Source organism: Lepisosteus oculatus, unplaced genomic scaffold (genome assembly GCF_040954835.1).
Source record: "Lepisosteus oculatus isolate fLepOcu1 unplaced genomic scaffold, fLepOcu1.hap2 HAP2_SCAFFOLD_78, whole genome shotgun sequence".
Taxonomy (NCBI): domain Eukaryota; kingdom Metazoa; phylum Chordata; class Actinopteri; order Semionotiformes; family Lepisosteidae; genus Lepisosteus; species Lepisosteus oculatus.
The window spans coordinates 635245-660659 of record NW_027168341.1 but is presented as its reverse complement, the minus strand read 5'-3'; the positions used below and the strand labels follow the sequence as shown (position 1 = coordinate 660659).

The 25415-nt window shown below is 46.3% G+C and overlaps 9 non-coding genes and 2 pseudogenes across 9 annotated transcripts; 8 read left to right on the top strand and 3 right to left on the bottom strand.

Annotated features, from left to right (window-relative positions):
- The first annotated feature begins 7170 nt into the window (after window positions 1-7170).
- Window positions 7171-7252, top strand: trnas-aga (transfer RNA serine (anticodon AGA)). Its single transcript has one exon. It is a non-coding gene; the product is annotated as a tRNA-Ser (tRNA).
- Window positions 7253-7465: 213 nt separating this feature from the next.
- trnag-gcc (transfer RNA glycine (anticodon GCC)) lies at window positions 7466-7536 on the top strand. Its single transcript has one exon. It is a non-coding gene; the product is annotated as a tRNA-Gly (tRNA).
- Window positions 7537-8095: 559 nt separating this feature from the next.
- On the top strand, window positions 8096-8169 carry trnai-aau (transfer RNA isoleucine (anticodon AAU)). The gene has a single exon. It is a non-coding gene; the product is annotated as a tRNA-Ile (tRNA).
- Window positions 8170-9439: 1270 nt separating this feature from the next.
- Window positions 9440-9521, top strand: trnas-aga (transfer RNA serine (anticodon AGA)). The gene has a single exon. It is a non-coding gene; the product is annotated as a tRNA-Ser (tRNA).
- A 213-nt stretch (window positions 9522-9734) lies between these two features.
- Window positions 9735-9805, top strand: trnag-gcc (transfer RNA glycine (anticodon GCC)). Its single transcript has one exon. It is a non-coding gene; the product is annotated as a tRNA-Gly (tRNA).
- Window positions 9806-15247: 5442 nt separating this feature from the next.
- LOC138235212 (U4 spliceosomal RNA) lies at window positions 15248-15389 on the bottom strand. The gene has a single exon (XR_011188089.1). It is a non-coding gene; the product is annotated as a U4 spliceosomal RNA (small nuclear RNA).
- A 1292-nt stretch (window positions 15390-16681) lies between these two features.
- Window positions 16682-16800, top strand: LOC138235179 (5S ribosomal RNA). Its single transcript, XR_011188063.1, has one exon. It is a non-coding gene; the product is annotated as a 5S ribosomal RNA (ribosomal RNA).
- A 636-nt stretch (window positions 16801-17436) lies between these two features.
- LOC138235192 (U1 spliceosomal RNA) lies at window positions 17437-17600 on the bottom strand. Its single transcript, XR_011188075.1, has one exon. It is a non-coding gene; the product is annotated as a U1 spliceosomal RNA (small nuclear RNA).
- Window positions 17601-19407: 1807 nt separating this feature from the next.
- LOC138235161 (5S ribosomal RNA) lies at window positions 19408-19526 on the top strand. The gene has a single exon (XR_011188046.1). It is a non-coding gene; the product is annotated as a 5S ribosomal RNA (ribosomal RNA).
- A 636-nt stretch (window positions 19527-20162) lies between these two features.
- Window positions 20163-20343, bottom strand: LOC138235210 (U1 spliceosomal RNA; annotated as a pseudogene).
- Window positions 20344-24114: 3771 nt separating this feature from the next.
- LOC138235207 (U1 spliceosomal RNA) lies at window positions 24115-24255 on the top strand (annotated as a pseudogene).
- Window positions 24256-25415: the final 1160 nt, after the last annotated feature.

The window sequence follows — 25415 nt, the reverse complement described above, 5'->3', positions numbered from 1 at the left end:
TCAGACACATGTATGCAATGCTTTCACTGTGCATTGAGCAATAGGGATCAAAAACACAGCAGGTAAGGTTAGAAGTCATGTTCTATGATCATTTCTTTCAGCATTAGGGACTAAATATACTAAACGTATGATGCTAAAATGTTATTTTTACATATATTAATGTAATAAATGATTGCTTATGCTTTATAAACAAATCTAATTATAATAAAAGCTTAAGTTTTGTATTTAACTTGTACCATAGAACATGATTGTCTTTGTATTTCAAGCCCACAAAGTGTCCAAATGATGCACCTTTGACCTCATCCAGAACGTATCATTTCTTGAAAGGGATTGCTGTCCGAATGCACATCTGAATCCCAAACAGAATCTCTAGTAAAATACGATCATTTGTGAAACAGGCAAATGACTGTCTCAGGGGCCCATTTCTCATTGTCAGACACATGTATGCAATGCTTTCACTGTGCATTGAGCAATAGGGATCAAAAACAGAATGGAAACAGACATGGAAACCAACAAGGATGGGATTTGAACCCATGCGTGCAAAGCACAATGGACTAGCAATCCATCGCCTTAACCACTCGGCCACCTCGTCAACAAAACTGGGCTGTCCCAACTGGGTTGGCGCGCTCCAGATGATCTTTTTCTTTTTTTTCCCTCGTACTCGAGGGTCATTTTCCTGTTCCACATGCGATTTCAACATTTTCCTTGGGAGATGTCAAGCCAGCAAGCCACTGCTGTGGTTCAGTGGCCAGCGTGGAGTTCAGTGGCCCTGTTGTACACAGAAAGCACATTGAGCTCCTTGGACATGAAAAGTTCCAGATAAAAGCCATTTGTCATCCTTTCTCTTGGTGTCGATGTTGCTATTGTATGTAAAGGTGGCAACTTGCTCAGCGAGCAGGCGGAGCACACACCGAATGCAGATGTGTCTGAGTGGTGTGTCCAAGTGGCTGCAAAAGGACAGCACTCCCGGGGCGCTGTGGCTTAGTTGGTTAAAGTGCCTGTCTAGTAAACATGAGACCCTGGGTCTGAATCCCAGTGGATAACCGCCTATGGCTAGACTTAATTAAATGCAAGTATTCATTTCCTGTCTTTAACACGACTTGTTTTTCTTAAAATGGATGCAACTTGCAAAACATGAAATACAAACCTTGCTAATCAGCGCTAGCAGCTGGCAAAAAAAAAAGAAGTCAGCAATGTTTTTTTTCTTTAACCTTAACCCTGCTAATGGAGAAGAGTTAAATGACCGAGTCTATGCAGCTTAAACGGTGCGCACGTCGGGTTCTTAGCTGAAAGGGTGGTAAATCACGCTCACCCCATTCCTTAATCTTTTAAAGAGGATACAAAATTGAACCTAGTCGCCACATCACATACATCCTGTTCAATGATAAAAAGGTAACATCTATCCTCGCTCCAGAGTAAATCTCACGTTGAGGGCATATTTTTTTTTCACTTTACCGTGAATCGGGCTCGGCTGCACAGAGGAGAGAGCAGAGCAATGAGGTCACGGGGACAGGGGAGTCACACGCTGGCGGTTTGAATACGCGGAAGATCACTGAGGGATCCACAGTATATGGACCCTCCGTGCGCAATCAGTCCGCACTCCGGACTCTGAATCCTGCCATCCGAGTTAAGATCTCGGCAGAACCTGAAGCGCAGTTCCTTCTTAAAACGTAATCTGGCGAGCATTTCTAGAATCGTACTTGTATAGATGCAGCCTTTAATGTGTTGCTAGGTTAAAATTGATGACTTCTTGTATTTCAGTAGGCAACTGCCCTCTTGATTTCAGATTGAATTTCTTTATTACAGGGGCGCTTTTATGATGACAGAGTCATGTTCAGGTACTTTGCTTGATGGAGGAAGCTCATTTCGGACTCTGTGATCTGCTCACCTGGAAAGGTCTGCTGTACTACTACAAGAGAGAAGTAGAGTCTGGAAGAAGGGACAATTTTATGATGCTTTGGAAGGTAGTTTTTTTTTTCTTTGAAATCGAAATGAATCAGAATATCAGAGCAAAAGACAAACTCTTGGTTTGGTTTAAAGAGATATGGTTTTAAAACAGACAAAATGTAGAAAACAGGTGTTTCTCACTTTTGGAAAAGAATGGACCGGGGGTATTTTACTAGTTGCAGTGCTGAGCTCACCGGGTTGCAGTCCTGCAGTGTTGCACCAGGGTCAGTGGTGCAATGGATAACACGTCTGACTACGGATCAGGAGATTGTAGGTTCGACTTCTGCCTGGCTCGGGTCATTTTTAAACGCATCAGGCTACTCCCTAAGTAGCCTGTGCTACTTACTGTATTGTAATCGTACCCAGTAAGAGATTTCCTTCATGTAAATGAACTGCACCTGACAGCTTTAGAAAAACACCTGGGCTCAGTACGGTGCTGAGAGCTCAGCGTTGCTGTTGTTCTAATTAGCACGCACTGCATCGGCTATGAACCCGAACTTTTCAATTATTCCGATCAGTAAGTCAACACGTAGTCCACATGAAAGGTAGAAATATTCTCTTGTCTGTCTCTTGTTTGTATAGAACTGAATGTCACTGACAATGTACTGTTAGTTTTAATTGAAGAACGGCATTTGTGTTCAAATATACCAGACAAGTTTACGTAACTGCTCATGCGACACTCAGTTGTAATTAGTCAAGAAATAAAGTCGAACAACAGCTGCGGGTTTGATTCTGAACGTATGAGATTGCAGCGCCTTTTACTTCCATTGACAAATGATAGAGATTCGAAGAGAGATCCTTCAGACCAACAAGCAAACCCACGGCTATTTCGGTTTTCTATCTAGGCAACGTTGGTGTCTGCAATAGCATACATGAAAGCGTGATGCAATTTCTGTGGCTACATTTGTTGCACATCATGCACAGTAAGAGTGTTTCTAACACCAAATAAAAAGTCAACAATTAGCGATCACGCCTTCTCCTCAGTTAACCCACTGAAACCCTTGCTGTTAACAGTTCTTTAATGCGTGCTTTACGAGCACCTACATATCGTGTCGGTTCTTTCAGCTTTATTCATTAGGTTTTCAAAGGCATAAGTAGAGCACCAGAGGTGCGAACGCAGAATGTGTGGTAATCTGAAGAACTGCTTTCCATGGCAGCGGGTCCAAGCGATTTAGCATTTTTATAGTACCGGGAAAGGAGAAGCGGCACTTTGCCTTTGCCGCGCAGGCACAAGGCGACGTGCGGCAGACGCCGGAGTCGGCAAGTTCCGAACCTGCGCGGGGAAGCCCCAACGCATTTCGAGTCCATCGCCTTAACCACTCGGCCATGAATAAAAGCGAGCTCGCTACCGCCGCATTCCTCCTATAATCTAACACGGAGTGCGAAGTCGCTGCGGAAACCTTTTTAAAGTCGCTCTCCGTTAAAAAAAAAAATACCTTTCACAAGATTCGTGCCGGCAGACAGACATGCCTCAGAGGGTTTAAGGCTGGCTTCACGTTCAAGTGATGAAGTCCCCCAGTCCGGATGTCAAAATGCAACTTTGGCAGACAGAAAAAACATCAACAAACCACAAATGTGGAAAAGGATTTTACAAGCTGCACCACACTGCACTTTCCAAAGCATTTACATTCGTGTTAGACGCAGGAATTGCCTTTGATTTGCGCGCTTACGAACGCCATGGAAAACGAAACAAAACTAAAGCCCTCAGCTCCTGCACTTGATTATAATGCCGTTACGTGTCGAAGCAGGAATTTACGTCATCCTACCACTGCAACACGGGGAATAGAGGGAAATGAGAACAATCTACGAATTGTCTCTAAACAGTCCCTACAGTTGTAAGACGCCTGGAAGCGTGCACCCCCATCATTAATCTTTGCGCATCTGTGCAAGGTAAACTCTGGAGCAGTCTCTGAAACGGCTCAAAGGAAACACGTGATTGATTCCATGTGCATCTGGGGTTCATTTCTTATTTACATTTAATTCAAGGGAAAGGCTTGGGTCAGTTTCAGACGGCCTCCAACAGCGAGATTCAAGCGTCCCACCTTCAGCCCAATCTGCGCCGCCAGAACGCCAATGGCTCCTCTGGTCTCCGGGGTGCGGTTGTGACTCCGTAACCTAAAGTGTTGGTGGCAGACAAATGGAGACTAACAGGTGATGTCCTAGGACATGACTACATTGTGACACTCGGTGGGGATGGTGACCATTGCTTGGAAAAGAGTGCGAGGCCCCTTTAGAAAAACATTTTGTTAACAGGCATTCTGCCTCAGCCTAAACACCTATAGCTTGCAAAGCACATGCTATTAGACAGGCACCTCTGCAAGACCTTAAGAGTCTCTTAAACTAGTGATAGAAAGGTGTTCCCAATAGGCGATGTTCGGCTTTCAAATCATCTCTCCGTGGAAGCGCCGAGATGCAGCTGTTTAAGGCTTAGAAGCAGCTGACTGTTTCACTACCTAGCTGATCACTGTCAGTCAGGGAGCTCAGAGGTGAAAAGCCTGTCTGAGAGACAATTCGTCGTCGATCAGTTCAATATGTTCCGTACCAGCTCGGCGCACCTGAGATCATCTTGATAGCCGTGTAGCTCAGATGAGTGAGAGCGTGTGTGTGTGTACCACCGTGATTGGATGCCGGTCCTTCTCAGGTCACAGTAAACCTTCTGCTGCCTAACTTCCCTAATTTTGGGGATCCCTTTGAAAAAGCAAAGGAAAAAAAAACTGTCTCTCATCAGCGTGATTGACCCTCCCCAGTGTGCCCCAGTGGCCTAATGGCTAAGACACTGGCCTCCTAAAACAGCGATTGTGGGTTTGAGTCCCATCTGGGGTGCTCCTGTCCCATTTTGAGCGTACAAATGTCCTTGTGATTTGCAAAGCTGCAACCCCACCTTACTCAGTGAGCGTCTCTGCTTTTCTCTCACATACAGTTGGGAGAAAAACTTTTGTAAACAGCCCTTCGGAATGATGTGGATTTCTGCATGAATGGCTCCTAACATGTGATCTTATCTTTATCTAAGTCATAATAATTAATAAAGAGAGTCTGATTTCACAAACAACACACGCCCAACATTTGACATTGCTGTTTCTTTATTGACCAAATGGTTTAAACAATCAAGGTCATTGATGGAAAAAGTATGTGAACCCTTATATTAAGGAGCTAGTGGAACCTCCTTTATGACAAAAACCTCAATCCCCACTTTCTGTAGCGGCTGGTCAGACCTGAGCAGCGGTTAGGAAGTATTTTGGCCTATTCCTCTATGCAAAACTGTTTCAGTTCATGTATATTTTTGGGATGTCTTGCGCTGAACGGCCTGCTTCAGATCACGCCACAGCACTTCAATGGGATTGGGGTCAGGACTCTTACTTGGCCATCCCAAAATATGGAATTTCTTCTGTTTCAGCCACTCTGTTGTTGATGTACTCCTTTGTTTTTGTCATGCTGCATGACCCAGCGTCTTTCGAGTTTTAGATCACAGGCAGACACCCTGACATTCTGCTGTAGAATTTCCTGATACATCTTGGAATTCATCGGTCCCTCGATGATTGCAAGCCGTACAGCCTCCGCCATGCTTCCCAGGTGGGATGAGGTTTTGGAGTTGGTATGCAGTGTTTTGTTATCTCCAAACATAACGCTGTGCACATTTACCAACAAGTTCAACTTTTGTCACGTCTGTCCACAGAACATTGTTCCAGGAGTTGCTGTGGAACATCCACTCAGATTTCTGTTCAGATTTCTTCTTATGGTGGACTCATGGACACAGACGTAAGACAAAGTCAACCACCTGTTCGCTAGATCCCATACCCACTCAGCTAGTCAAAGATTCCCTCGAAGGACTGGCAGGACCTATAATTAGTATGATGAATGCATCGCTTGCGTCAGGCGTTGTACCTGATCAATTTAAGGTAGCGGTTGTTAGACCGCTCCTTAAGAAGTCAAATTTGGATCCACAAGTTCTTAACAACTACAGGCCTGTCTCAAAGGTCCCATTTCAATCTAAAAGTTTGAGAGAATAGTTGTTGCCCAACGTCAATCGTATCTGGATTCAAATAATATACTTGAGAAATTTCAGTCTGGTTTCTGAAACAGCATTAACAAGAGCCTTAAATGATATTCTCTTAGCTACTGATGCGTGGAATGCAACAGTGCTAGGTTGCAACAGTGCTAGGAATGCAAACGTTAGGTTGCGCTTCTTAATGCTGCATGGTCGGCATGAGTGGAGCTTTTTAAACGTCTGTACTTAGTGCGCCCCATAAGAAATCGTTTGTCCCCGTTCAAAAGAGATTGTGCGATGTCCTGCAGCGTTCGCAAAGCAAACCTTTGACAGTTTGAAAAGAGGAATTTATTCTGCTTCCTGTGCGTGCAGTAGTTACAAAGTTGAACGTCTTTACACGATCTGCTGCAGTTTTCAGTGGGCGGGCTTTGTCAGATGGCTTGGAAAAACGCACTGTGTTTCGGCTCGGGAAACATCATGAGCAGTGTCCTGCATGTTTTCTGTGTATAGCTGTCTTTTAACGCATACAGAATTCATTCGAAATCATTGATTTCTCCAATTAACAAAGGTCCCTTAAAGGATGAGTCAAAGTAACGTCTAATCGGATTAGTTTCCTTAGAGCTGGTTTAGAGTTTGCTCAAGAGTTTACCTTTCACAGATGCGCAAAGAAGAATGTTGGGGGTGCACGCTTCAAGGCGCCTTACAGCTGTAGGGAGTGATTCGAGACGATTCGTGGCGTGTGCTCGTTCCCATATACCGTACACCCTGGGGTGCAGTGCTAGGATGACGTATAATACCGCTTGGGCAAGTAACGGCGTTATACGCAAGTGCGGGACGTGAGGGTTTTCGTTTGTTCGTTTTGTTTTGCTCTGCTTTGCTTTGTTTTGCTTTCCATCGCGTTGGTAAGAGCGTAAATAAAAAGGCGATTCCTGCGTCTACCACTAATGTAAGAGCTATTTCAAGTGCGACGTGGTGCGGCTTTTCAAATGCTTGTGGGCATTTCTCTGTTGTTGATTCTTTTTTTGTGTGTAACAAAGTGGCATTTTCATGTCCGGACGGGGAGACTTTATCATTCCGACATGAAGCCACCCTTACGTCCTCTGAGGCGTGTCTGTCTGCAAGGCTTGTATTTTGGAAATGTTTTTTTGAAACGGAGAACGACTTTGAAATAGGCTTCCGCCGGCGCCTCGCGATCCAGGTAAGATTGTAGCAAGAACGCAGCGGCAGTGGGGCTTCCTGTAGTCGTGGCCGAGTGGTTAAGGCGATGGACTAGAAATCCATTGGGGTCTCCCCGCGCAGGTTCGAATCCTGCCGACTACGTTATCCGCCTCCAGTCGGTGTGTTTCGGCGCAAGCAAAGAAGCGAGCCTCTTTGCTGTTCCTGGTGGTTTTAAAACGCCCAATCGCTTGTACCCGCTGCCTTGGAAATAAGTTCTTCAGCGTCCGCGAATGGCATTTTGCAGCTGGAAGCAGATGTCGACGCGTTTTGCACAGAGCACCAAAAAAGCGTCTTTTTTGAAGGCCCTGGCACTGAGCATTGGTGGTTCAGTGGTAGAATTCTCGCCTGCCACGCGGGAGGCTCGGGTTCGATTCCCGGCCAATGCAGTGGCTTTTGCAGCAAGCGGCTCCATCACTTGCATCCCCTTGCAACTCGCAACTCAAAAAACCCACTGAAGCTAAGCAGGTGTGAGCCAGGTCAGTACCTGGATGAGGGTGAGCTACAGGGGAAAACAAAGCTTCCAGCTGGAAGCGGTGTTAATGGTGCCGGCGGTGGGGCGCTCACCCTGAGGTCTGTGCGGGTCCCAATGCCCCAGTATAGTGACGGAGATGCTGTGTTGTAAAAGGGCGCTGTCTTTTGGATGAGATGTAAAACCGAGGTCACAGCGCTCTGTGGTCATTCAAAATGACCACCAAAACCTTTGACAAAAGCTCTTGGTAATTGATGGTCTTCAATAATGCTTCTCCTTCAGGTACATTTTAAATCAGCTGAAAAATGCTGTGAAATGGGGGGGCACTTCAGGCCAGTGTAGGATTTGGGTTACAAGAACCATGAAACTGCACGAGAAAGCCCGTACACTGAATTACACGGCTTTCTATTCAAAGGAGGACAAAAGAAATTCCCTGAGTTCGATTTTTTGCAGCACAGAGAGGCGCACTGTTGTGAGGCCGGTTAGCTCAGTTGGTTCGAGCGTGGTGCTAATAACGCCAAGGTCACGGGTTCGAGCCCCGTACTGGCCAGGTCCTCTTCTCCTCTCTTACCAAAGCTGTTAGGTTCCTTTCCGTGGTGAGAGGGGTTGTCATGCAACGCTGCCACATAGTGCCGACAGACAAGAGTGTTGCGGGAGAAGAGAAAAGTGTTTGAAGATTTAAGAGTGTCTTAGGTGGAGCCAAAATCAAGTGTCACAAATACAAGTGGGAGGATTTCCAATGTTTAATATGGTAAAAATAAGCGGAAGTTATCTGCCGGTCCGGCACAGTCTGCCATGCTTTTGTCATATACTTTAAAGTGGTGTCAAACTGGGTGTCGAGCTGGAGCCTCACCATTTGCATATGTGAGGCTCCAGTTATACATCGAGTGTCACATTAAATGACAAAAATGAAGAGAGTTAAAGCAGCTGGAGAGGTTTTCTTACAACTTTTGAGCTGACACAGTTTTGGAAAATGTTTCCTTCACGCTGCACTGTACAACATAGGCAGCCAAGAGTCTCCAAAACAAAACAGAATTGACAGATAGGAGAAAATTCCCACTCATCCTGAAGTTCCCAAAATCCAGCACTGAGCGTAAACAAAGTGTCTAAGTAGCGTGGGAATGCTAACCCTAACCCTAGCTGGAGTTTGAGCAATCCAGCACTGAGCGTAAAAAGATGAGTCAAAGTAACGTCTAATCGGATTAGTTTCCTTAGAGCTGGTTCAGAGTCTGCTCAAGAGTTTACCTTTCACACATGCGCAAAGAAGAATGTTGGGGGTGCACGCTTCAAGGCGCCTTACAGCTGTAGGGAGTGATTCGAGACGATTCGTGGCGTGTGCTCGTTCCCATATACCGTACGCCCCGGGTTGCAGTGCTAGAATGATGTACAATACCGCTTGGGCACATAACGGCGTCATACGCAAGGTTTTCGTTTGTTCGTTTTGTTTTGCTCTGCTTTGCTTTGTTTTGCTTTCCATCGCGTTGGTAAGAGCGTAAATAAAAAGGCGATTCCTGCGTCTACCACTAATGTAAGAGCTATTTCAAGTGCGACGTGGTGCGGCTTTTCAAATGCTTGTGGGCATTTCTCTGTTGTTGATTCTTTTTTTGTGTGTAACAAAGTGGCATTTTCATGTCCGGACGGGGAGACTTTATCATTCCGACATGAAGCCACCCTTAAGTCCTCTGAGGCGTGTCTGTCTGCAAGGCTTGTATTTTGGAAATGTTTGTTTGAAACGGAGAACGACTTTGAAATAGGCTTCCGCCGGCGCCTCGCGATCCAGGTAAGATTGTAGCAAGAACGCAGCGGCAGTGGGGCTTGCTGTAGTCGTGGCCGAGTGGTTAAGGCGATGGACTAGAAATCCATTGGGGTCTCCCTGCGCAGGTTCGAATCCTGCCGACTACGTTATCCGCCTCCAGTCGGTGTGTTTCGGCGCAAGCAAAGAAGCGTGTCTCTTTGCTGTTCCTGGTGGTTTTAAAACGCCCAATCGCTTGTACCCGCTGCCTTGGAAATAAGTTCTTCAGCGTCCGCGAATGGCATTTTGCAGCTGGAAGCAGATGTCGACGCGTTTTGCACAGAGCACCAAAAAAGCGTCTTTTTTGAAGGCCCAGGCACTGAGCATTGGTGGTTCAGTGGTAGAATTCTCGCCTGCCACGTGGGAGGCTCGGGTTCGATTCCCGGCCAATGCAGTGGCTTTTGCAGCGAGCGGCTCCATCACTTGCATCCCCTTGCAACTCGCAACTGAAAACCCACTGAAGCTAAGCAGGTGTGAGCCAGGTCAGTACCTGGATGAGGATGAGCTACAGGGAAAAACAAAGCTTCCAGCTGGAAGCGGTGTTAATGGTGCCGGCGGGGGGGCGCTCACCCTGAGGTCTGTGCGGGTCCCAATGCCCCAGTATAGTGACGGAGATGCTGTGTTGTAAAAGGGCGCTGTCTTTTGGATGAGATGTAAAACCGAGGTCACAGCGCTCTGTGGTCATTCAAAATGACCACCAAAACCTTTGACAAAAGCTCTTGGTAATTGATGGTCTTCAATAATGCTTCTCCTTTAGGTACATTTTAAATCAGCTGAAAAATGCTGTGAAATGGGGGGGCACTTCAGGCCAGTGTAGGATTTGGGTTACAAGAACCATGAAACTGCACGAGAAAGCCCGTACACTGATTACACGGCTTTCTATTCAAAGGAGGACAAAAGAAATTCCCTGAGTTTGATTTTTTGCAGCACAGAGAGGAGCACTGTCGTGAGGCTGGTTAGCTCAGTTGGTTAGAGCGTGGTGCTAATAACGCCAAGGTCGTGGGTTTGAGCCCTGCACGGGCCAGGTCTAGATCCAGGTCCCTGTTTGTGAAACAGGCAAATGACTGTCTCAGGGGCCCATTTCTCATTCTCAAGACACATGTATGCAGTATGTACACCGTGCATTGAGCAATAGGGACTGAATACACCACAGGTAAGGTTAGAAGTCATTCTGAGGTGCCACATGTGAGGGATACAGCTAGGCATCCGAAATGTAGGGTTTGAGACCCTTCAGGAGTACTGCATCCTTTGAGACAGACCCGTGCATGTTAAACAAATGATCATTTCTTTCGGCATTAGGGACTAAATATACTAAACATATGATGCTAAAATGTTATTTTCACATATATTAATGTAATAAATGATTGCTTATGCTTTAGAAACAAATCTAATTAAAATAAAAGCTTAAGTTTTGTATTTATCTTGTACCATAGAACATGATTTTCTTTGTATTTCAAGCCCACAAAGTGTCCAAATGACGCACTACATGATATAAGGAAGATTATCACATGCATATCGGTATTATCTTTCTTATGAAAATGCATTCCTTTCATTACCTTTTACTTTTTAAAATGAACTCAAATTGAGTATAATGTAATAATTTAAGTAGAATAGATTCTAATAATATAATGATCCAGTGTTTTGCACTACTTCACTGCTTCACTGCTCTATGCCATCTGGAAATAAATCCTCAGACTGCTTACTGCCCTGGGCATGTACCAATAAATTAAAGGAGCACATCTGTTTATCACTGCGTTGAAGCAGGAGACACACAGTCTCTGCAAACACATCCTAGATACAGTGTTCCAGCACCTTTGACCTCATCCAGAACATATCATTTCTTGAAAGGGATTGCTGTCCGAATGCACATCTGAATCCCAAGCAGAATCTCTAGTAAAATACGATCATTTGTGAAACAGGCAAATGACTGTCTCAGGGGCCCATTCCTCATTGTCAGACACATGTATGCAATGCTTTCACCGTGCATTGAGCAATAGGGATTAAAAACACCGCAGGTAAGGTTAGATGTCATGTTCTATGCTCATTTCTTTCAGCATTAGGGACTAAATATACTAAACGTATGATGCTAAAATGTTATTTTTACATATATTAATGTAATAAATGATTGCTTATGCTTTATAAACAAATCTAATTAAAATAAAAGCTTACGTTTTGTATTTATCTTGTACCATAGAACATGATTTGCTTTGTATTTCAAGCCCACAAAGTGTCCAAATGTTCTATGATCATTTCTTTCAGCATTAGGGACTAAATATACCAAACGTATGATGCTAAAATCCTGAAAAAAGGATGTGCTCCATCTCGTCAGTAGATTGGATTCCAAAACTGATTTGGGTCAATATACATTACCTTTGAAATTAAAGTACAGTCTACTGTAGGGAACCATCAACTTAGAAAGCATTGGCCTTCCCTGGGGGTCAGGTAGGTGCAAAAGATAAACCTTTATCCTATCTTTATCTTAAGATAAGTGGCCAAGCAGTATTTTTCCAAGTTTCACCAAGCACATCATGTTGCCATAGTAGACAAAGTTCTATAAAATGTTAAATAACTTTTAAAAAAAGTATCTTGGTCTTACAGTACTTTACAAGGTGAATTAAACTGTCCCTGGTAATAAAAAGTAATTAGAAGCATCTCAGAAACTTTATCTCTAGAAACATTAGCTGTTTTATATCGTGTAATTTAGTGTGATGTTGTCAGAATTCAAGGACATTATCACACACAGAAATTGGTTCAGTTAAATCTAAAAAACACAGCTAAACATGGGTTTAAATGTAACAGAAGTCTTACCTCTTGTCAAAAGATTTAATTCAAGAAGCGATGTAATAAATGATTGCTTATGCTTTATAAAGAAATCTAATTAAAATAAAAGCTTAAGTTTTGTATTTATCTTGTACCATAGAACATGATTTTCTTTGTATTTGAAGCCCACAAAGTGTCCAAATGATGCACTACATGATATAAGGAAGATTATCACATGCATATCGGTATTATCTTTCTTATGAAAATGCATTCCTTTCATTACCTTTTACTTTTTAAAATGAACTCAAATTGTGTATAATGTAATAATTTAAGTAGAATAGATTCAGGTAGGAAATATAGAGTCATGATGTTTATGGCTGACATCATTTCACATGGGTGAATTTTAAGCTAAGAAATAAAAACATTTACAATGAAGATACCATTGCTTAATTTTAAATGCCTTTAAAAAATAAATACCTCCTGAGAATAATTTGCCACTCCCAGATCCTTGGTAAGGTACTGTTTGAATCCAATCAGGAGAGGAGCATCCAGGGAGTGCTTTCTATAGAGTCCAGCTTGGGCCACTCTCTTCCGGCCTGCTGATACTTTTTAACTACTCAGGGCCTGTAAGGATATAAAACACCGGTTTAAACATTTTATACCTATAAGACAAATTAGAATTTTAGTAAAAAATAGATACATCTGAAAAATAAAAAGTCTTACTGCTGATAGAGTTCTTCAGAGCTCACATCTTCCCCTTCCTTATCCGCTTCTGTTTCAGTTTCTAGAGCAGCCTCTGGCATCTCTTCCTCCTGGACTGCGGCCTCTTGCTCAGGGCCGCTGGAATGCAGGTAGATTCTTTTCAACATGCTTTTACATAATATGTTGTAACAATGATTTCAAAAAGAAACTACAGAAGCCTTACAGATTAAAAATATCTCACCTTGCCAATGTGTCTTCAGGCTTCCCATGTACAAAAAGGCCCAAGGACTCTAGCAGTCTTACAACCACTATCCTGTTTGCCTCACCAGACACGATCTCTATTCTGTGGTAATCCACGATGACCCCGTTCTTCAGGTGATTCATCATGTCCTCCCTCGCCTGTTGAGAGGCCATCCTGATGTTTTCTGCCGTGGCGTGCTTCATACACGCCCTCTTCAAGTGAGCAGGAAGCTGATCAAGAGTATTCAGGCACATCTTGCACACCAGGGGAATCCTCGCGGGTTTCCTTTGAAAATAAATAATACCATCTGTGTATAGAAACAAGCTAAGACTGATTTCTTAAATTATCCTTAATTTTCTCTCTCATAGTTTGAGCATAATGATTTTATTGCATTTATATAAGAATTGCTCATTGCTCCTAAATAAATAATGGTTTCATAAAAAAGTGAACACTTGGTCTCAGTCACAGACTTTCCAATAGAAGCCATTGTGGAGTTCAGCAACTGCAGGTCCTAGAAGTGGGGAAGGAATTTTAAAAGAGAAATTGAATTACAATACAGAAGGAATGGCTGAGGGATCACTGAAATATATATATACAAATTCCAAAGACTGAGTCCATATAGAAACAACTACCTTTCATTTTCAGTATAAGAAAAAAAAAAACATTATCTTCCAAAGCATCATAAAATTGTCCCTTCTTCCAGACTCTACTTCTCTCTTGTAGTAGTATAGCAGACCTTTCCAGGTGAGCAGATCACAGAGTCCGAAATGAGCTTCCTCCATCAAGCAAAGTACCTGAACATGACTCTGTCTTCATAAAAGCGCCCCTGTAATAAAGAAATTAAATCCGAAATCAAGAGGGCAGTTGCCTACTGAAATACAAGAAGTCATCAATTTTAACCTAGCAACACATTAAAGGCTGCATCTATACAAGTACGATTCTAGAAATGCTCACCAGATTACGTTTTAAGAAGGAACTGCGCCTCAGGTTCCGCCGAGATCTTAACTCGGATGGCAGGATTCAGAGTCCGGAGTGCGGACTGATGGCGCACGGAGGGTCCATATACTGTGGATCCCTCAGTGATCTTCCGCGTATTCAAACCGTTAGCGTGTGACTCCCCTGTCCCCGTGACCTCTTTGCTCTGCTCTCTCCTCTGTGCAGCTGAGCCCGACTCACGGTAAAATGGAAAAAAATATGCCCTCGACGTGAGATTTATTCTGGAGCGAGCCAGTGTTGCGCATAGCTGCCTTCAAAGCAGTTAACCCAGGTTCGATTCCCGGCCAACGCAGTTGCGAATGTTTTCAAATGCTGTCATGAGCCTTGGATTGTGACTAGCAAAGCGAAGCCTTTTGAAAGAGCTAACGCACTGCAAAACGGAATTGAAGGAGAATCTTACAGGGGATTCTGAGCAGTGTCTGCATACATGCAGTCAGATAAAGGTGCTGAAAGCTTGAGCTACTCTCAATGTCATGCTGCCCTTCCCCGGAGTAAATCTGTTACATTGAAAGAATGCTTCTGGCAGGTTCAAAAAGGGACCCTTGTTAATTGGAGAAATCAATGATTTCGAATGAATTCTGTATGCGTTAAAAGACAGCTATACACAGAAAACATGCAGGACACTGCTCATGATGTTTCCCGAGCCGAAACACAGTGCGTTTTTCCAAGCCATTTGACAAAGCCCACCCACTGAAAACTGCAGCAGATCGTGTAAAGACGTTCAACTTTGTAACTACTGCACGCACAGGAAGCAGAATAAATTCCTCTTTTCAAACTGTCAAAGGTTTGCTTTGCGAACGCTGCAAGACATCGCACAATCTCTTTTGAATGGGGACAAACGATTTCTTATGGGGCGCAGTAAGTACAGACGTTTAAAATGCTCCACTCATGCCGACGATGCAGCATGAAGAAGCGCAACCTAACGTTTGACAGACAAAAGCCAGACGCCGCTACGCAATATGAAATCATACTGACAGCACACGGCGTTTCGCGCTGACACAAAAGTAATCTCGACAGACGCTGTTCTCTGCATAAAGCTGAAAGAGCTAAAGAGCGTTTCTGTTGACACGTAACAAGCTCGTTTCTTTCTACCATGATATCACCGTGACCAAATCTGTCTTTAAACACCTTGCTCAGTCTCTGACGAGACTGTCAAAAATTGCTTTCGCCGATTGTATTGCAAACCGGCGGAAGCGGGGTATTGGGAAAAGTTTTCAACTAGCAATAATCGCGCCTCGGCTAAACCTCACAGGCTACGATACTGCCACTGCGCAAAGCTGACGGTTGCCAGGCAACCGCGGGGATCCTATGGAAATCGTTATCGATCGTCTCATGGCATGTCGTTGCTATAACGCTTCATATTTGTCGTCTTCTTCTTCTTCTAGCTTGAGGTTTTGAAGAATTTCATGACAGACAAGGGCTCCGTTGGGAACAAAGGGCGTTGTGAGAAAACCGTTGCTTATTTTCAGCAGCAGAAATACAACCCTTTAAATACAAGATGACAGAACAATGACGAAGGGCATGCCGGGAGGAACTCATGCACTACAGAGGAAAGGGGGCGGGCACGTACAGTTCACATTCAAGCCACAAGTACTCCTCTTGGATGTTGCACAAACAAATCCTAACGTCTTGAAAGCATTGCGGCATGTTTGTGTCCCACTTCCCGTGGCTGCGGGACGACTGACACGAACGGACAAACACAATCTGTGGCGTTTAGCGTGACATAGTCTTGCAGGCATCGTGCTGTCTCACTGCAATATTATACCGCTGGAGGAAACAGTCCATCTGGCCATGAAACTCATTTGAACGTCTAGCTACAACAACTAACAATATCATGATTTATTCAGGATGTGTGGAATCAGCACGTCCCGGAGACAGCTTCCGAAATCGTGAGCATTCTCTGGTGGTAGGGGCGTTCAAGATGGCGCTCAGGTGGGAGGTAAAGTTTAGTGGTTGGGGAGTTTTTTTGAGTTTTTCATGACCTGAATGTTAATTTTTGCTTTTTTTGACTACAGAAAAATAAGGACTTAACACTAGTTGTTTAAACTTCAGTTATAATTGAAAGAAAAAAAAACGATTTTTTTTTAGGTTTAAAAAGTCCGATATGAGTAACACTGGGAAAAGAAAAGAGAGTGCTGGGTCTTCGAAGGAGAACTCTAAGATACCTCAATCGTATATGTATAGCACTACAAAAAAATCGATGGCAACTAAAGGGAAAAGTGAAGCAGCTGCAGGGGCAGCAAGAGGGCGGAGGCGCCGCGCGCCCGGCCGACATGTTGGACCGGTGCGCTTTACGTGCTGAAATAAACACGCGACAGCCCCGAAATGTTTCCAGAGTGCTGTGCACTGAAGACTTGCCTGGTGCTCCTCCGTGCAGATTGTTTGTCCTCCTCCAGTGCAGGACGAGCCAACACAAGGGAGCGCATTCGCCAACATCCAGGCACGCAATGCGATTTGGAAAGCAGCTCCTTTCCAAAGAGTTGCACACGAACGATCCTTCAGTCCCGCTCGGGGGGCACGGAACCCCCGCCACACACAGCTTCAAGTAGCGAGTCAGGCGCCTGGGCTTTCGCTTATGGCCACACCACCCTGAACACGCCCGATCTCGTCTGATCTCGGAAGCTAAGCAGCGTCGGGTCTGGTTAGTACTTGGATGGGAGACTGCCTGGGAATACCAGGTGCTGTAAGCTTTTGCTCTCCCGGCCAGCAGGGGTCGCCGTTGGTGCCGTAGGCTTTGGGAGGAAAACCTGCAGGATGGAAAGGTGATCTATAGCCTCATCTCTAGAGATGTTTTGTTGCTGTGGCATGTGTGTGACCCATATTCAAAATAAAAAACCCGTCTGTAAAACGAATATCGAAGCTGCCTCTAAATCTGCAAATGAAGATGAGTCGATAAACCACTCGTTTTTCGTATAACTAGACATATATTCATTTGTTACCGATTTCATTCATTGAGCACGGATACAATAGAGGTACAGCCATTCACTGTTTGACATGTCTGCACTGGTACAGAACCGAACAATCAGGAAACGGGTGAAACTATCTTTAGACTCAGCATACAGTACCGAGGCCCCCCATGACCAAATAAAGGCTAACCTCGATAATCAGCCTAAAGAACGCAGACTACAGCAAAACGACTGACTTTGAAAAGGGAATGAACGTCCGGAAGGAGTAGTGGAACTAGCTTGAGATGCTTCTCCGGACCCCTAACTAAAAGCCAGCGAGAACCAGCAGCGGCGTCCACTCCTGTCGAACCGGGATCCTTCCGCAGCCACGCAGCTCGTGGTGTCCTAACCCTCCCGTATCTGATTTTGGACCAAGCACATCAGGGGAGAGCGCGAACGCAGTCCCCCACTACCAGAAATTATGCAGTCGAGATTCCCACATTTGGGGAATTCGCAGGGGTCAGCACAGCCGGAGTGCAATGGCCGAGCCTCGCCCTGGGTGAACCTCCTTCTTGATCAAGGTATCTCCCCTGCCAGGTAAGTATGAGTTAAACAGGCCCCTGCAAGCGGCCCGCACCCACAGCACAAATCGCGCAGCCTAGGCCACCTCCTCGCCCCGCACGCCACCGCCTCCTGCTGGGCCCACTCTTTCACACACTCACACGCCACACTAACACTCAAAAGTGTGGGCAAAACGAGGAAACGAGCGCGCCGTTTCCTACACATCTGCAGTCGCCGTTGCGCATTCGCAGCATGTCCCGGGATGCAATTCGGCCTCATTTGCATAACTCCAGACCGGCAGATCGCCACGCAAGCTCCCGACGTGCGCCTGCCACACACCGAACAAACCTTTTCAGCAATTTCCAAAAAACGGGCCTGCTCGCCTGCCCACAAGGCTCCGTCTCTTACCTGCTCTCCAGAGCCTGCTGCCTTCTGTGCTTTTCTCTCGGCACCGCTGCAGTGCACACAACTCCTGCAGCGGGAGGGGGGGAGAAAGTTCCCGCACTCCGCCGCAGGGAAGGCTCGCTCCGTGCGCACACGTCCTTTCGATGCCAGTCCAACAAGTGCTCCGCATTAGCTGCGTCGGGGCTCCGGCGTGTCGCACCTCACCTCACCTCGCACTGCCCCCTCCTTGAATGTCTGCCGCTGGGCATGCCCCGCTCTCCTCCGCCTTATCTTATCGCGTGTGAGCACCGACAATGGCCACAATGCCGGGGAATGGCACCTGTAAAGTGTTAATTGGGGCACAGGAACAGCCCGTCTCGTCTCCGGGGGGCCGGCTTCAGAGACAATACAGCAAACACAGCGGGGTGGGGGAAGAAGACGACACCACACATGCGGGTACATTCAGCTCCAGCGGGAAAGAGACATTTGTCGGTCTTTTCAAGTGCCGAGAGCCGAGCAATCCTTCACTTGTATCGGTTCTCCCCGGTGACTAGATCTGGCCCTGCGACTCTCGACTGGGCTCACCCCCGGGGCAGCCCAGGAGGTGTGAGCCTGGCCGGCACCCGGATGGGAGATTCCACCCCGGAAAAGCTCCGGTTGCTGCTGCTCCTGCAAGAGGTGTGACTGGGACCAGTAGGGAGCGCTCACCCTGCGGGCTGTGTGGCTCTCTTACGCCCCAGCCTCCTGATGGCGACACTCTGCTGCACAAACAGGCGCCGTCCTTCGGGGGAGGCGTCAAACCGAGGTCCCGACCCTCCTTGGCCATTAGGAAACCCCAGGGCGTCTCTCAAAAAGAGACGCCGGGGGTGTCCCTCTGGTGTTAGTGCTCCCCTTTACCCATCAGTCGGGGTCTCCTCCTAATCCCCGTCTCACCTGTAACAATCAATGACGAGGCCCCCCTGTCCGTGAGATTTAGTACTCGCGCAAGAGACCGGGGGCAGAGCGCGAACGCGGTCCCCCGCCCCCCACAAAGTGCGCGCTCCGGGTTCCCTCTCGGGGCCCTGCAACACAGCGGAAGGGCAGCGAGAAGGAGCCTCTTGCTCTGACGCCGCAAGGCCACAAGAGGGCGGAGGCGCCGCGCGCCCGGCCGACGTGTTGGACCGGTGCGCTTTACGTGCTGAAATAAACACGCGAAAGCCCCGAAATGTTTCCAGAGTGCTGTGCACTGGAGGTTTTTGTCTGGTGAAGATTTGCCTGGTGCTCCTCCGTGCAGATTGTTTGTCCTCCTCCAGTGCGGGACGAGCCAACACAAGGGAGCGCATTCGCCAACATCCAGGCACGCAATGCGATTTGGAAAGCAGCTCCTTTCCAAAGAGTTGCACGCGAACGATCCTTCAGTCCCGCTCGGGGGGCACGGAACCCCCGCCACACACAGCTTCAAGTAGCGAGTCAGGCGCCAGGGGTTTCGCTTACGGCCACACCACCCTGAACATGCCCGATCTCGTCTGATCTCGGAAGCTAAGCAGCGTTGGGCCTGGTTAGTACTTGGATGGGAGACTGCCTGGGAATACCAGGTGCTGTAAGCTTTTGCTCTCCCGGCCAGCAGGGGTCGCCGTTGGTGCCGTAGGCTTTGGGAGGAAAACCTGCAGGATGGAAAGGTGATCTATAGCCTCATCTCTAGAGATGTTTTGTTGCTGTGGCATGTGTGTGACCCATATTCAAAAAAAAAAACCCGTCTGTAAAACGAATATCGAAGCTGCCTCTAAATCTGCAAATGAAGATGAGTCGATAAACCACTCGTTTTTCGTATAACTAGACATATATTCATTTGTTACCGATTTCATTCATTGAGCATGGATACAATAGAGGTACAGCCATTCACTGTTTGACATGTCTGCACTGGTACAGAACCCAGCAATCAGAAAACGGGTGAAACTGTCTTTAGACTCAGCATACAATACCAAGGCCCCCCATGACCAAATAAAGGCTAACCTCGATAATCAGCCTAAAGAACGCAGACTACAGCAAAACGACTGACTTTGAAAAGGGAATGAACGTCCGGAAGGAGTAGTGGAACTAGCTTGAGATGCTTCTCCGGACCCCTAACTAAAAGCCAGCGAGAACCAGCAGCGGCATCCACTCCTGTCGAACCGGGATCCTTCCGCAGCCACGCAGCTCGTGGTGTCCTCACCCTCCCGTATCTGATTTTGGACCAAGCACATCAGGGGAGAGCGCGAACCCAGTCCCCCACTACCAGAAATTATGCAGTCGAGATTCCCACATTTGGGGAATTCACAGGGGTCAGCACAGCCGGAGTGCAAAAATGACTCTGTTTTCTCCCCGAGCGAGGAGGAAGGAGAGCATGGCGATGGGGACAGCTGGAACCCCTCCACCCCTCCCTCTACCCCCTTCCTTGAAATGGACTCCGTGAACGCTTTTACTGCTGCCACCCTGATGAAGGCTCATTCAGAGGATGGCTGGCAGGAAATTGGTAAGAAGAAAAAGAAAAAGAAGAAGGTAACAGGTGAGACCGAAGAGAAATGTGTTTTGTAAAGACTGGTTCCACTTTCTTATGTAATATGGCTCTAAACATAATTTCTCTTAACACCAGAGGTATCAATGACAGAGTGAAATGCCAGTCTGTCTTTGATTACCTCCAGCAGAGAGAGGGAGATGTGTTGATGTTGCAGGAGTGTGCTTTAGCCTATCAAGAGAGGTATAAAAGCTTTGAAGATAGGTGGGATAAAGGGCCTTCTGTTTGGTCAGGGGACAATAACAACAGAGCCTCTGGCGTGGCCATTCTTTTCAAAGGATGGGCTTTCAAATTGAAAAGTATTCAGAGGGTCATAGATGGCAGGTTGCTGTGTGTGGATGTGGAATGGGGGACCGTTAACCTGCGGCTAATCAATGTGTATTGTCCTACTGACGTGGGAGGAAGGGTGGAGCTACTCAAGGCACTCTCTCCCCTATTGTTAAGTAGCACAGACGTGATAGTGGGAGGGGATTTTAATTGTATCTTAGAGCACACAGACAGGCAGTCTAGCTCTCCGATAAAATTGGATTCCAGCTCACTGGCCCTGCAAAACTTAGTTCAAGACTTTAAACTCTCAGACACATATAGATGTATATATCCCACAACAGCAGGATATACATGGTCAGGGAGGAATAGCAGCTCCAGAATTGACTATTGCTTTGTCTCAGAGAGAGTGAAAGTTGTTGGGGTCACTCTTCAGCCTGTCTTCTTCTCAGATCATCAGGCTTTAGGGTGTAGAGTGGAACTCCAGGGCGGGACTGTCTTTGGCCCAGGCCTCTGGAAACTCAACACAAAGCTGCTAGAGAACGAGGGGGTTGTATCCCGCTACAAGGAGAAACTATCACAGTGGCTGTCCTTGCAGTGTCTGTACGGGTCAGTAGGAGAGTGGTGGGAGGAGGTGAAGGTGAGGACAAAGGCCTTTTTCATGGCTGAGGGAAGGAAGGCTGCTGCCAGACGGAGAGGAGTGCTAGCCAGGAAACAGAGGCAGCTGCAGCGTCTCTACACGATGCTGCACAGTGGCTTCGATGTGCTCGAGGATATCACCCTTTTAAAAAAGGACATCCGGAGCATAGCCGAAGAAAGTAGTCGAGGAGTGCTGTTAAGAAGCAGAGTGCAGTTCTTGGAAGAAAATGAGAAGTGTACTCGCTTCTTTTTCAGGAAAGTGGTAGGCTCCAAGTCTGTCATGGAAAGTGTAGTTGATGAGGAGGGACGAGAGAGAACAGAGCCGAGTGCTATCCTCTCCTGCACCGAGGCCTTCTACTCAAGACTGTACAGCTCTACAGAGGTAAAGGATGAAGAAATTCATTTTTTTACCTCAAAGCTAGAAAACGTTTTGAGTGAAGAAGATAGGGAAGTACTTGAGAGGGATTTGACAGTAGAAGAGCTGAGACAGGCTATGGAGAGCTTACAGAAGGGGAAAACTCCGGGTGCTGACGGGCTCCCTAAAGAATTTTATTGCACCTTTTGGGATCTGCTTCAGGATCCGCTACTGCTCCTATTCGAGGAAAGCTATAAGACAGAATTGCTGCCTGACTCCTTAAGAGAAGGCACTATCTCTCTCTTGTTTAAGAAAGGAGCAAAGAATGACATAAAGAACTGGAGACCCCTCAGCCTCTTAGGCGTGGACACTAAGATCCTGCGCCTACAAAATGTAGTGGCCTCACTGGTAGGGAAAGAACAGACTTGTGGGATAGCAGGACGCCTGATGAGCGACAACCTGGCCTTGTTGAGGGATGTTTGTCTGTACTCAGAGGATCGCTCCCTCCCTCTGTGCATTTTAGGTGTAGACCTAGAAAAGGCCTTTGACCGCCTAAACCGGCAGTACTTAACATCGGTACTTGAGCACATGAATTTTGGCCCCATCATGAGAAAGTGGATTAACCTGCTGTACACAGGTAGCAACAGCAGAGTAATGGTTAATGGCAATAGATCACGCCCCTTTGAAGTCTGTTCAGAGGTGAGGCAGGCCTGCCCATTATCCCCCTTGTTATTCGTTTTGGCTATGGAGCCCTTAGCCTGTGCCTTGCGCCAGGATCAGGCCATTAATCGGATACCAGTGCCTGGAAGTGGGGGAGGAGAGGTAAAGACATCTCTATACATGGATGACGTCACCCTGCTCCTCTCTGACAATGCCTCAATTAGCAGAGCTCTGCAGTGCTGTGATCGTTTCTCTTTGGCTTCATCCGCAAAAATTAACAAATCTAAGAGTGAGATTTTTTATCAGAACTGGAGGGAGCCAAAAGAAGGACATGATCTCAGGCTGCAAGAGAAGAGAATTAAGGTCCTGGGGGTGTATTTTGGAGAAGAGATGGGAACAGTAAATTGGCAGAACAAATTGCCAATCTTAAACAAAAAACTGATGCAATGGAAGGACCGAGACCTCACCATGACAGGGAAGGTGCTGGTCATCAAAGCCGAGCTCTTGCCTGTCTTGAATTTTCTGGCTTCTACCTTCCCAATCCCACACCGTGTTGCAGCGGTGCTGAGGAGATTGATGTTTCAATTTCTATGGGGTGAGAAGCAGGAAAGACTCAGAAGGGAAATAATGTACAGGCCGCTACCCTCAGGGGGGAAGTCTGTCCCAGATATTGCTACGAAGCTGCTGTGCATTTTCCTGGCCTCTGTGCTGAGAGGCTTTGCAACAGCACCTGCAGCACGTACCTGGACTTATTTTTCCAGGCTCTGGGTAGGTAGGGAGGAGTTCAGAGTGTGGGGTGTCAGACCCAAGCTGGACGTCCCACTCTCTGACACATGCCCTGCAATTTATGGGACAGTTAAAAGTTTTCTAAGATCTCACCCAATTGGCCATATTCCCCTCCGAGATGTCAGCGTCCAAAAACTGGAAGATTTCGTTGCACCCCAGAACAATAGGCAGACCCCTGTGGGCATTTTAACATCAGCCCAAACAAGGAAGGTGTGGAGACACACATCCTCTAAATTTCTGTGCAACATTAACAGAGATTTAGCCTGGAGTGTCTTCCACCAGTGCTTACCGGTACGAACTTTCTTGTACCGTAGGGGCCTCACCCCCAGCCCTCGCTGCGTTAGGGTGGGCTGCGGCGAGGAGGAGACTGTGACCCATCTCCTGTGGTCCTGTTTTTTTGCTAAGGCCTTCTGGGCACAGTTTGAAGATTGGTTGCAGGCTCTCTTGCCCCAATTTACCCTGACCGCTGCTTTCGTCATATACGGCATCTCTCCTGTCAAACTTCCTCCCGACGTGTTTGACAGGATCTGGGCCGTGGTAAACAGTGGGAAAGACGCCCTGTGGAGAGTGAGGAACATGGGGCTGTTCAAAGGCATCGAGGTCCCAGTCAAGGCAGCAGGTAGCCTGGCCCTGTTCATCACCCAAGAGAACTATTACCTCAGAGATCTGTGGAGAGAAGGGAGGGAGGAAGCAGAAAATCTGTGGGAAATAGAGAGCATAGGTCAATATCTCAAGAAACTGTGAAAAACATTATCATGTTTAAGTAAAGAATGTGATTTGCACCAGAAAAAAAGAAAATTGTTGCTATGTAACTGTTACCGTGTCAAAATGTAATGAGATGTGATCATATATACTGTTTTAAGTATGTATATTAATGTAAAGCTTTCTGATTTGTGATGTCCTGTATTTTTTTGTGAAAAGAAAATAAAGTTCTTAAAAATCGAAATCGAATCGGTTCACCCAGGGCGAGGCTCGGCCGTTGCACTCCGGCTGTGCTGACCCCTGCGAATTCCCCAAATGTGGGAATCTCGACTGCATAATTTCTGGTAGTGGGGGACTGCTTTCGTGCTCTCCCCTGATGTGCTTGGTCCAAAATCAGATACGGGAGGGTTAGGACACCACGAACTGCGTGGCTGCGGAAGGATCCCGGTTCGAAAGGAGTCGACGCCGCTGCTGGTTCTCGGTGGCTTTTAGTTAGGGGTCTGGAGAAGCATCTCAAGCTAGTTCCACTACTCCTTCCGGACGTTCATTCCCTTTTCAAAGTCAGTCGTTTTGCTGTAGTCTGCGTTCTTTAGGCTGATTATCGAGGTTAGCCTTTATTTGGTCATGGGTGGCCTCGGTACTGTATGCTGAGTCTAAAGACAGTTTCACCCCTTTTTTTAATTGCTAGGTTCTGTAGGTTCTGTACCAGACATGTCAAACAGTGAATTGCTGTACCTCTATTGTACCCGTGCTCAATGAATGAAATCAGTAACAAATGAATATATGTCTAGTTATACGAAAAACAAGTGGTATATCGACTCATCTTCATTTGCAGATTTAGAGGCAGCTTTGATATTTTTTTTTTAATATGGGTCACACACATGCCACAGCAACAAAACATCTCTAGAGATGAGGCTATAGATCACCTTTCCATCCTGCAGGTTTTCCTCCCAAAGCCTACGGCACCAACGTATGCTATTGCAGACACCAACGTTGCCTAGATAGAAAACCGAAATAGCCGTGGGTTTGCTTGCTGGTCTGAAGGATCTCTCTTCGAATCTCTATCATTTGTCAATGGAAGTAAAAGGCACTGCAATCTCATACAGAATCAAACCCGCAGCTGTTGTTCGACTTTATTTCTTGACTAATTACATCTGAGTGTCGCATGAGCAGTTACATAAACTTGTCTGGTATATTTGAACACAAATGCCGTTCTTCAATTAAAACTAACAGTACATTGTCAGGGACATTCAGTTCTATACAAACAAGAGACAGACAAGAGAATATTTCTACCGTTCATGTGGACTACGTGTTGACTTACTGATCGGAATAATTGAAAAGTTCAGGCTCATAGCCGATGCAGTGCGTGCTAATTAGAACAGCAACGCTGAGCTCTCAGCACCGTACTGAGGCCAGGTGTTTTTCTAAAGCTGTCAGGTGCAGTTCATTTACATGAAGGAAATCTCTTACTGGGTACGATTACAATGCAGTAAGTAGCACAGACTAATTAGGGAGTAGCCCGATGCGTTTAAAAAC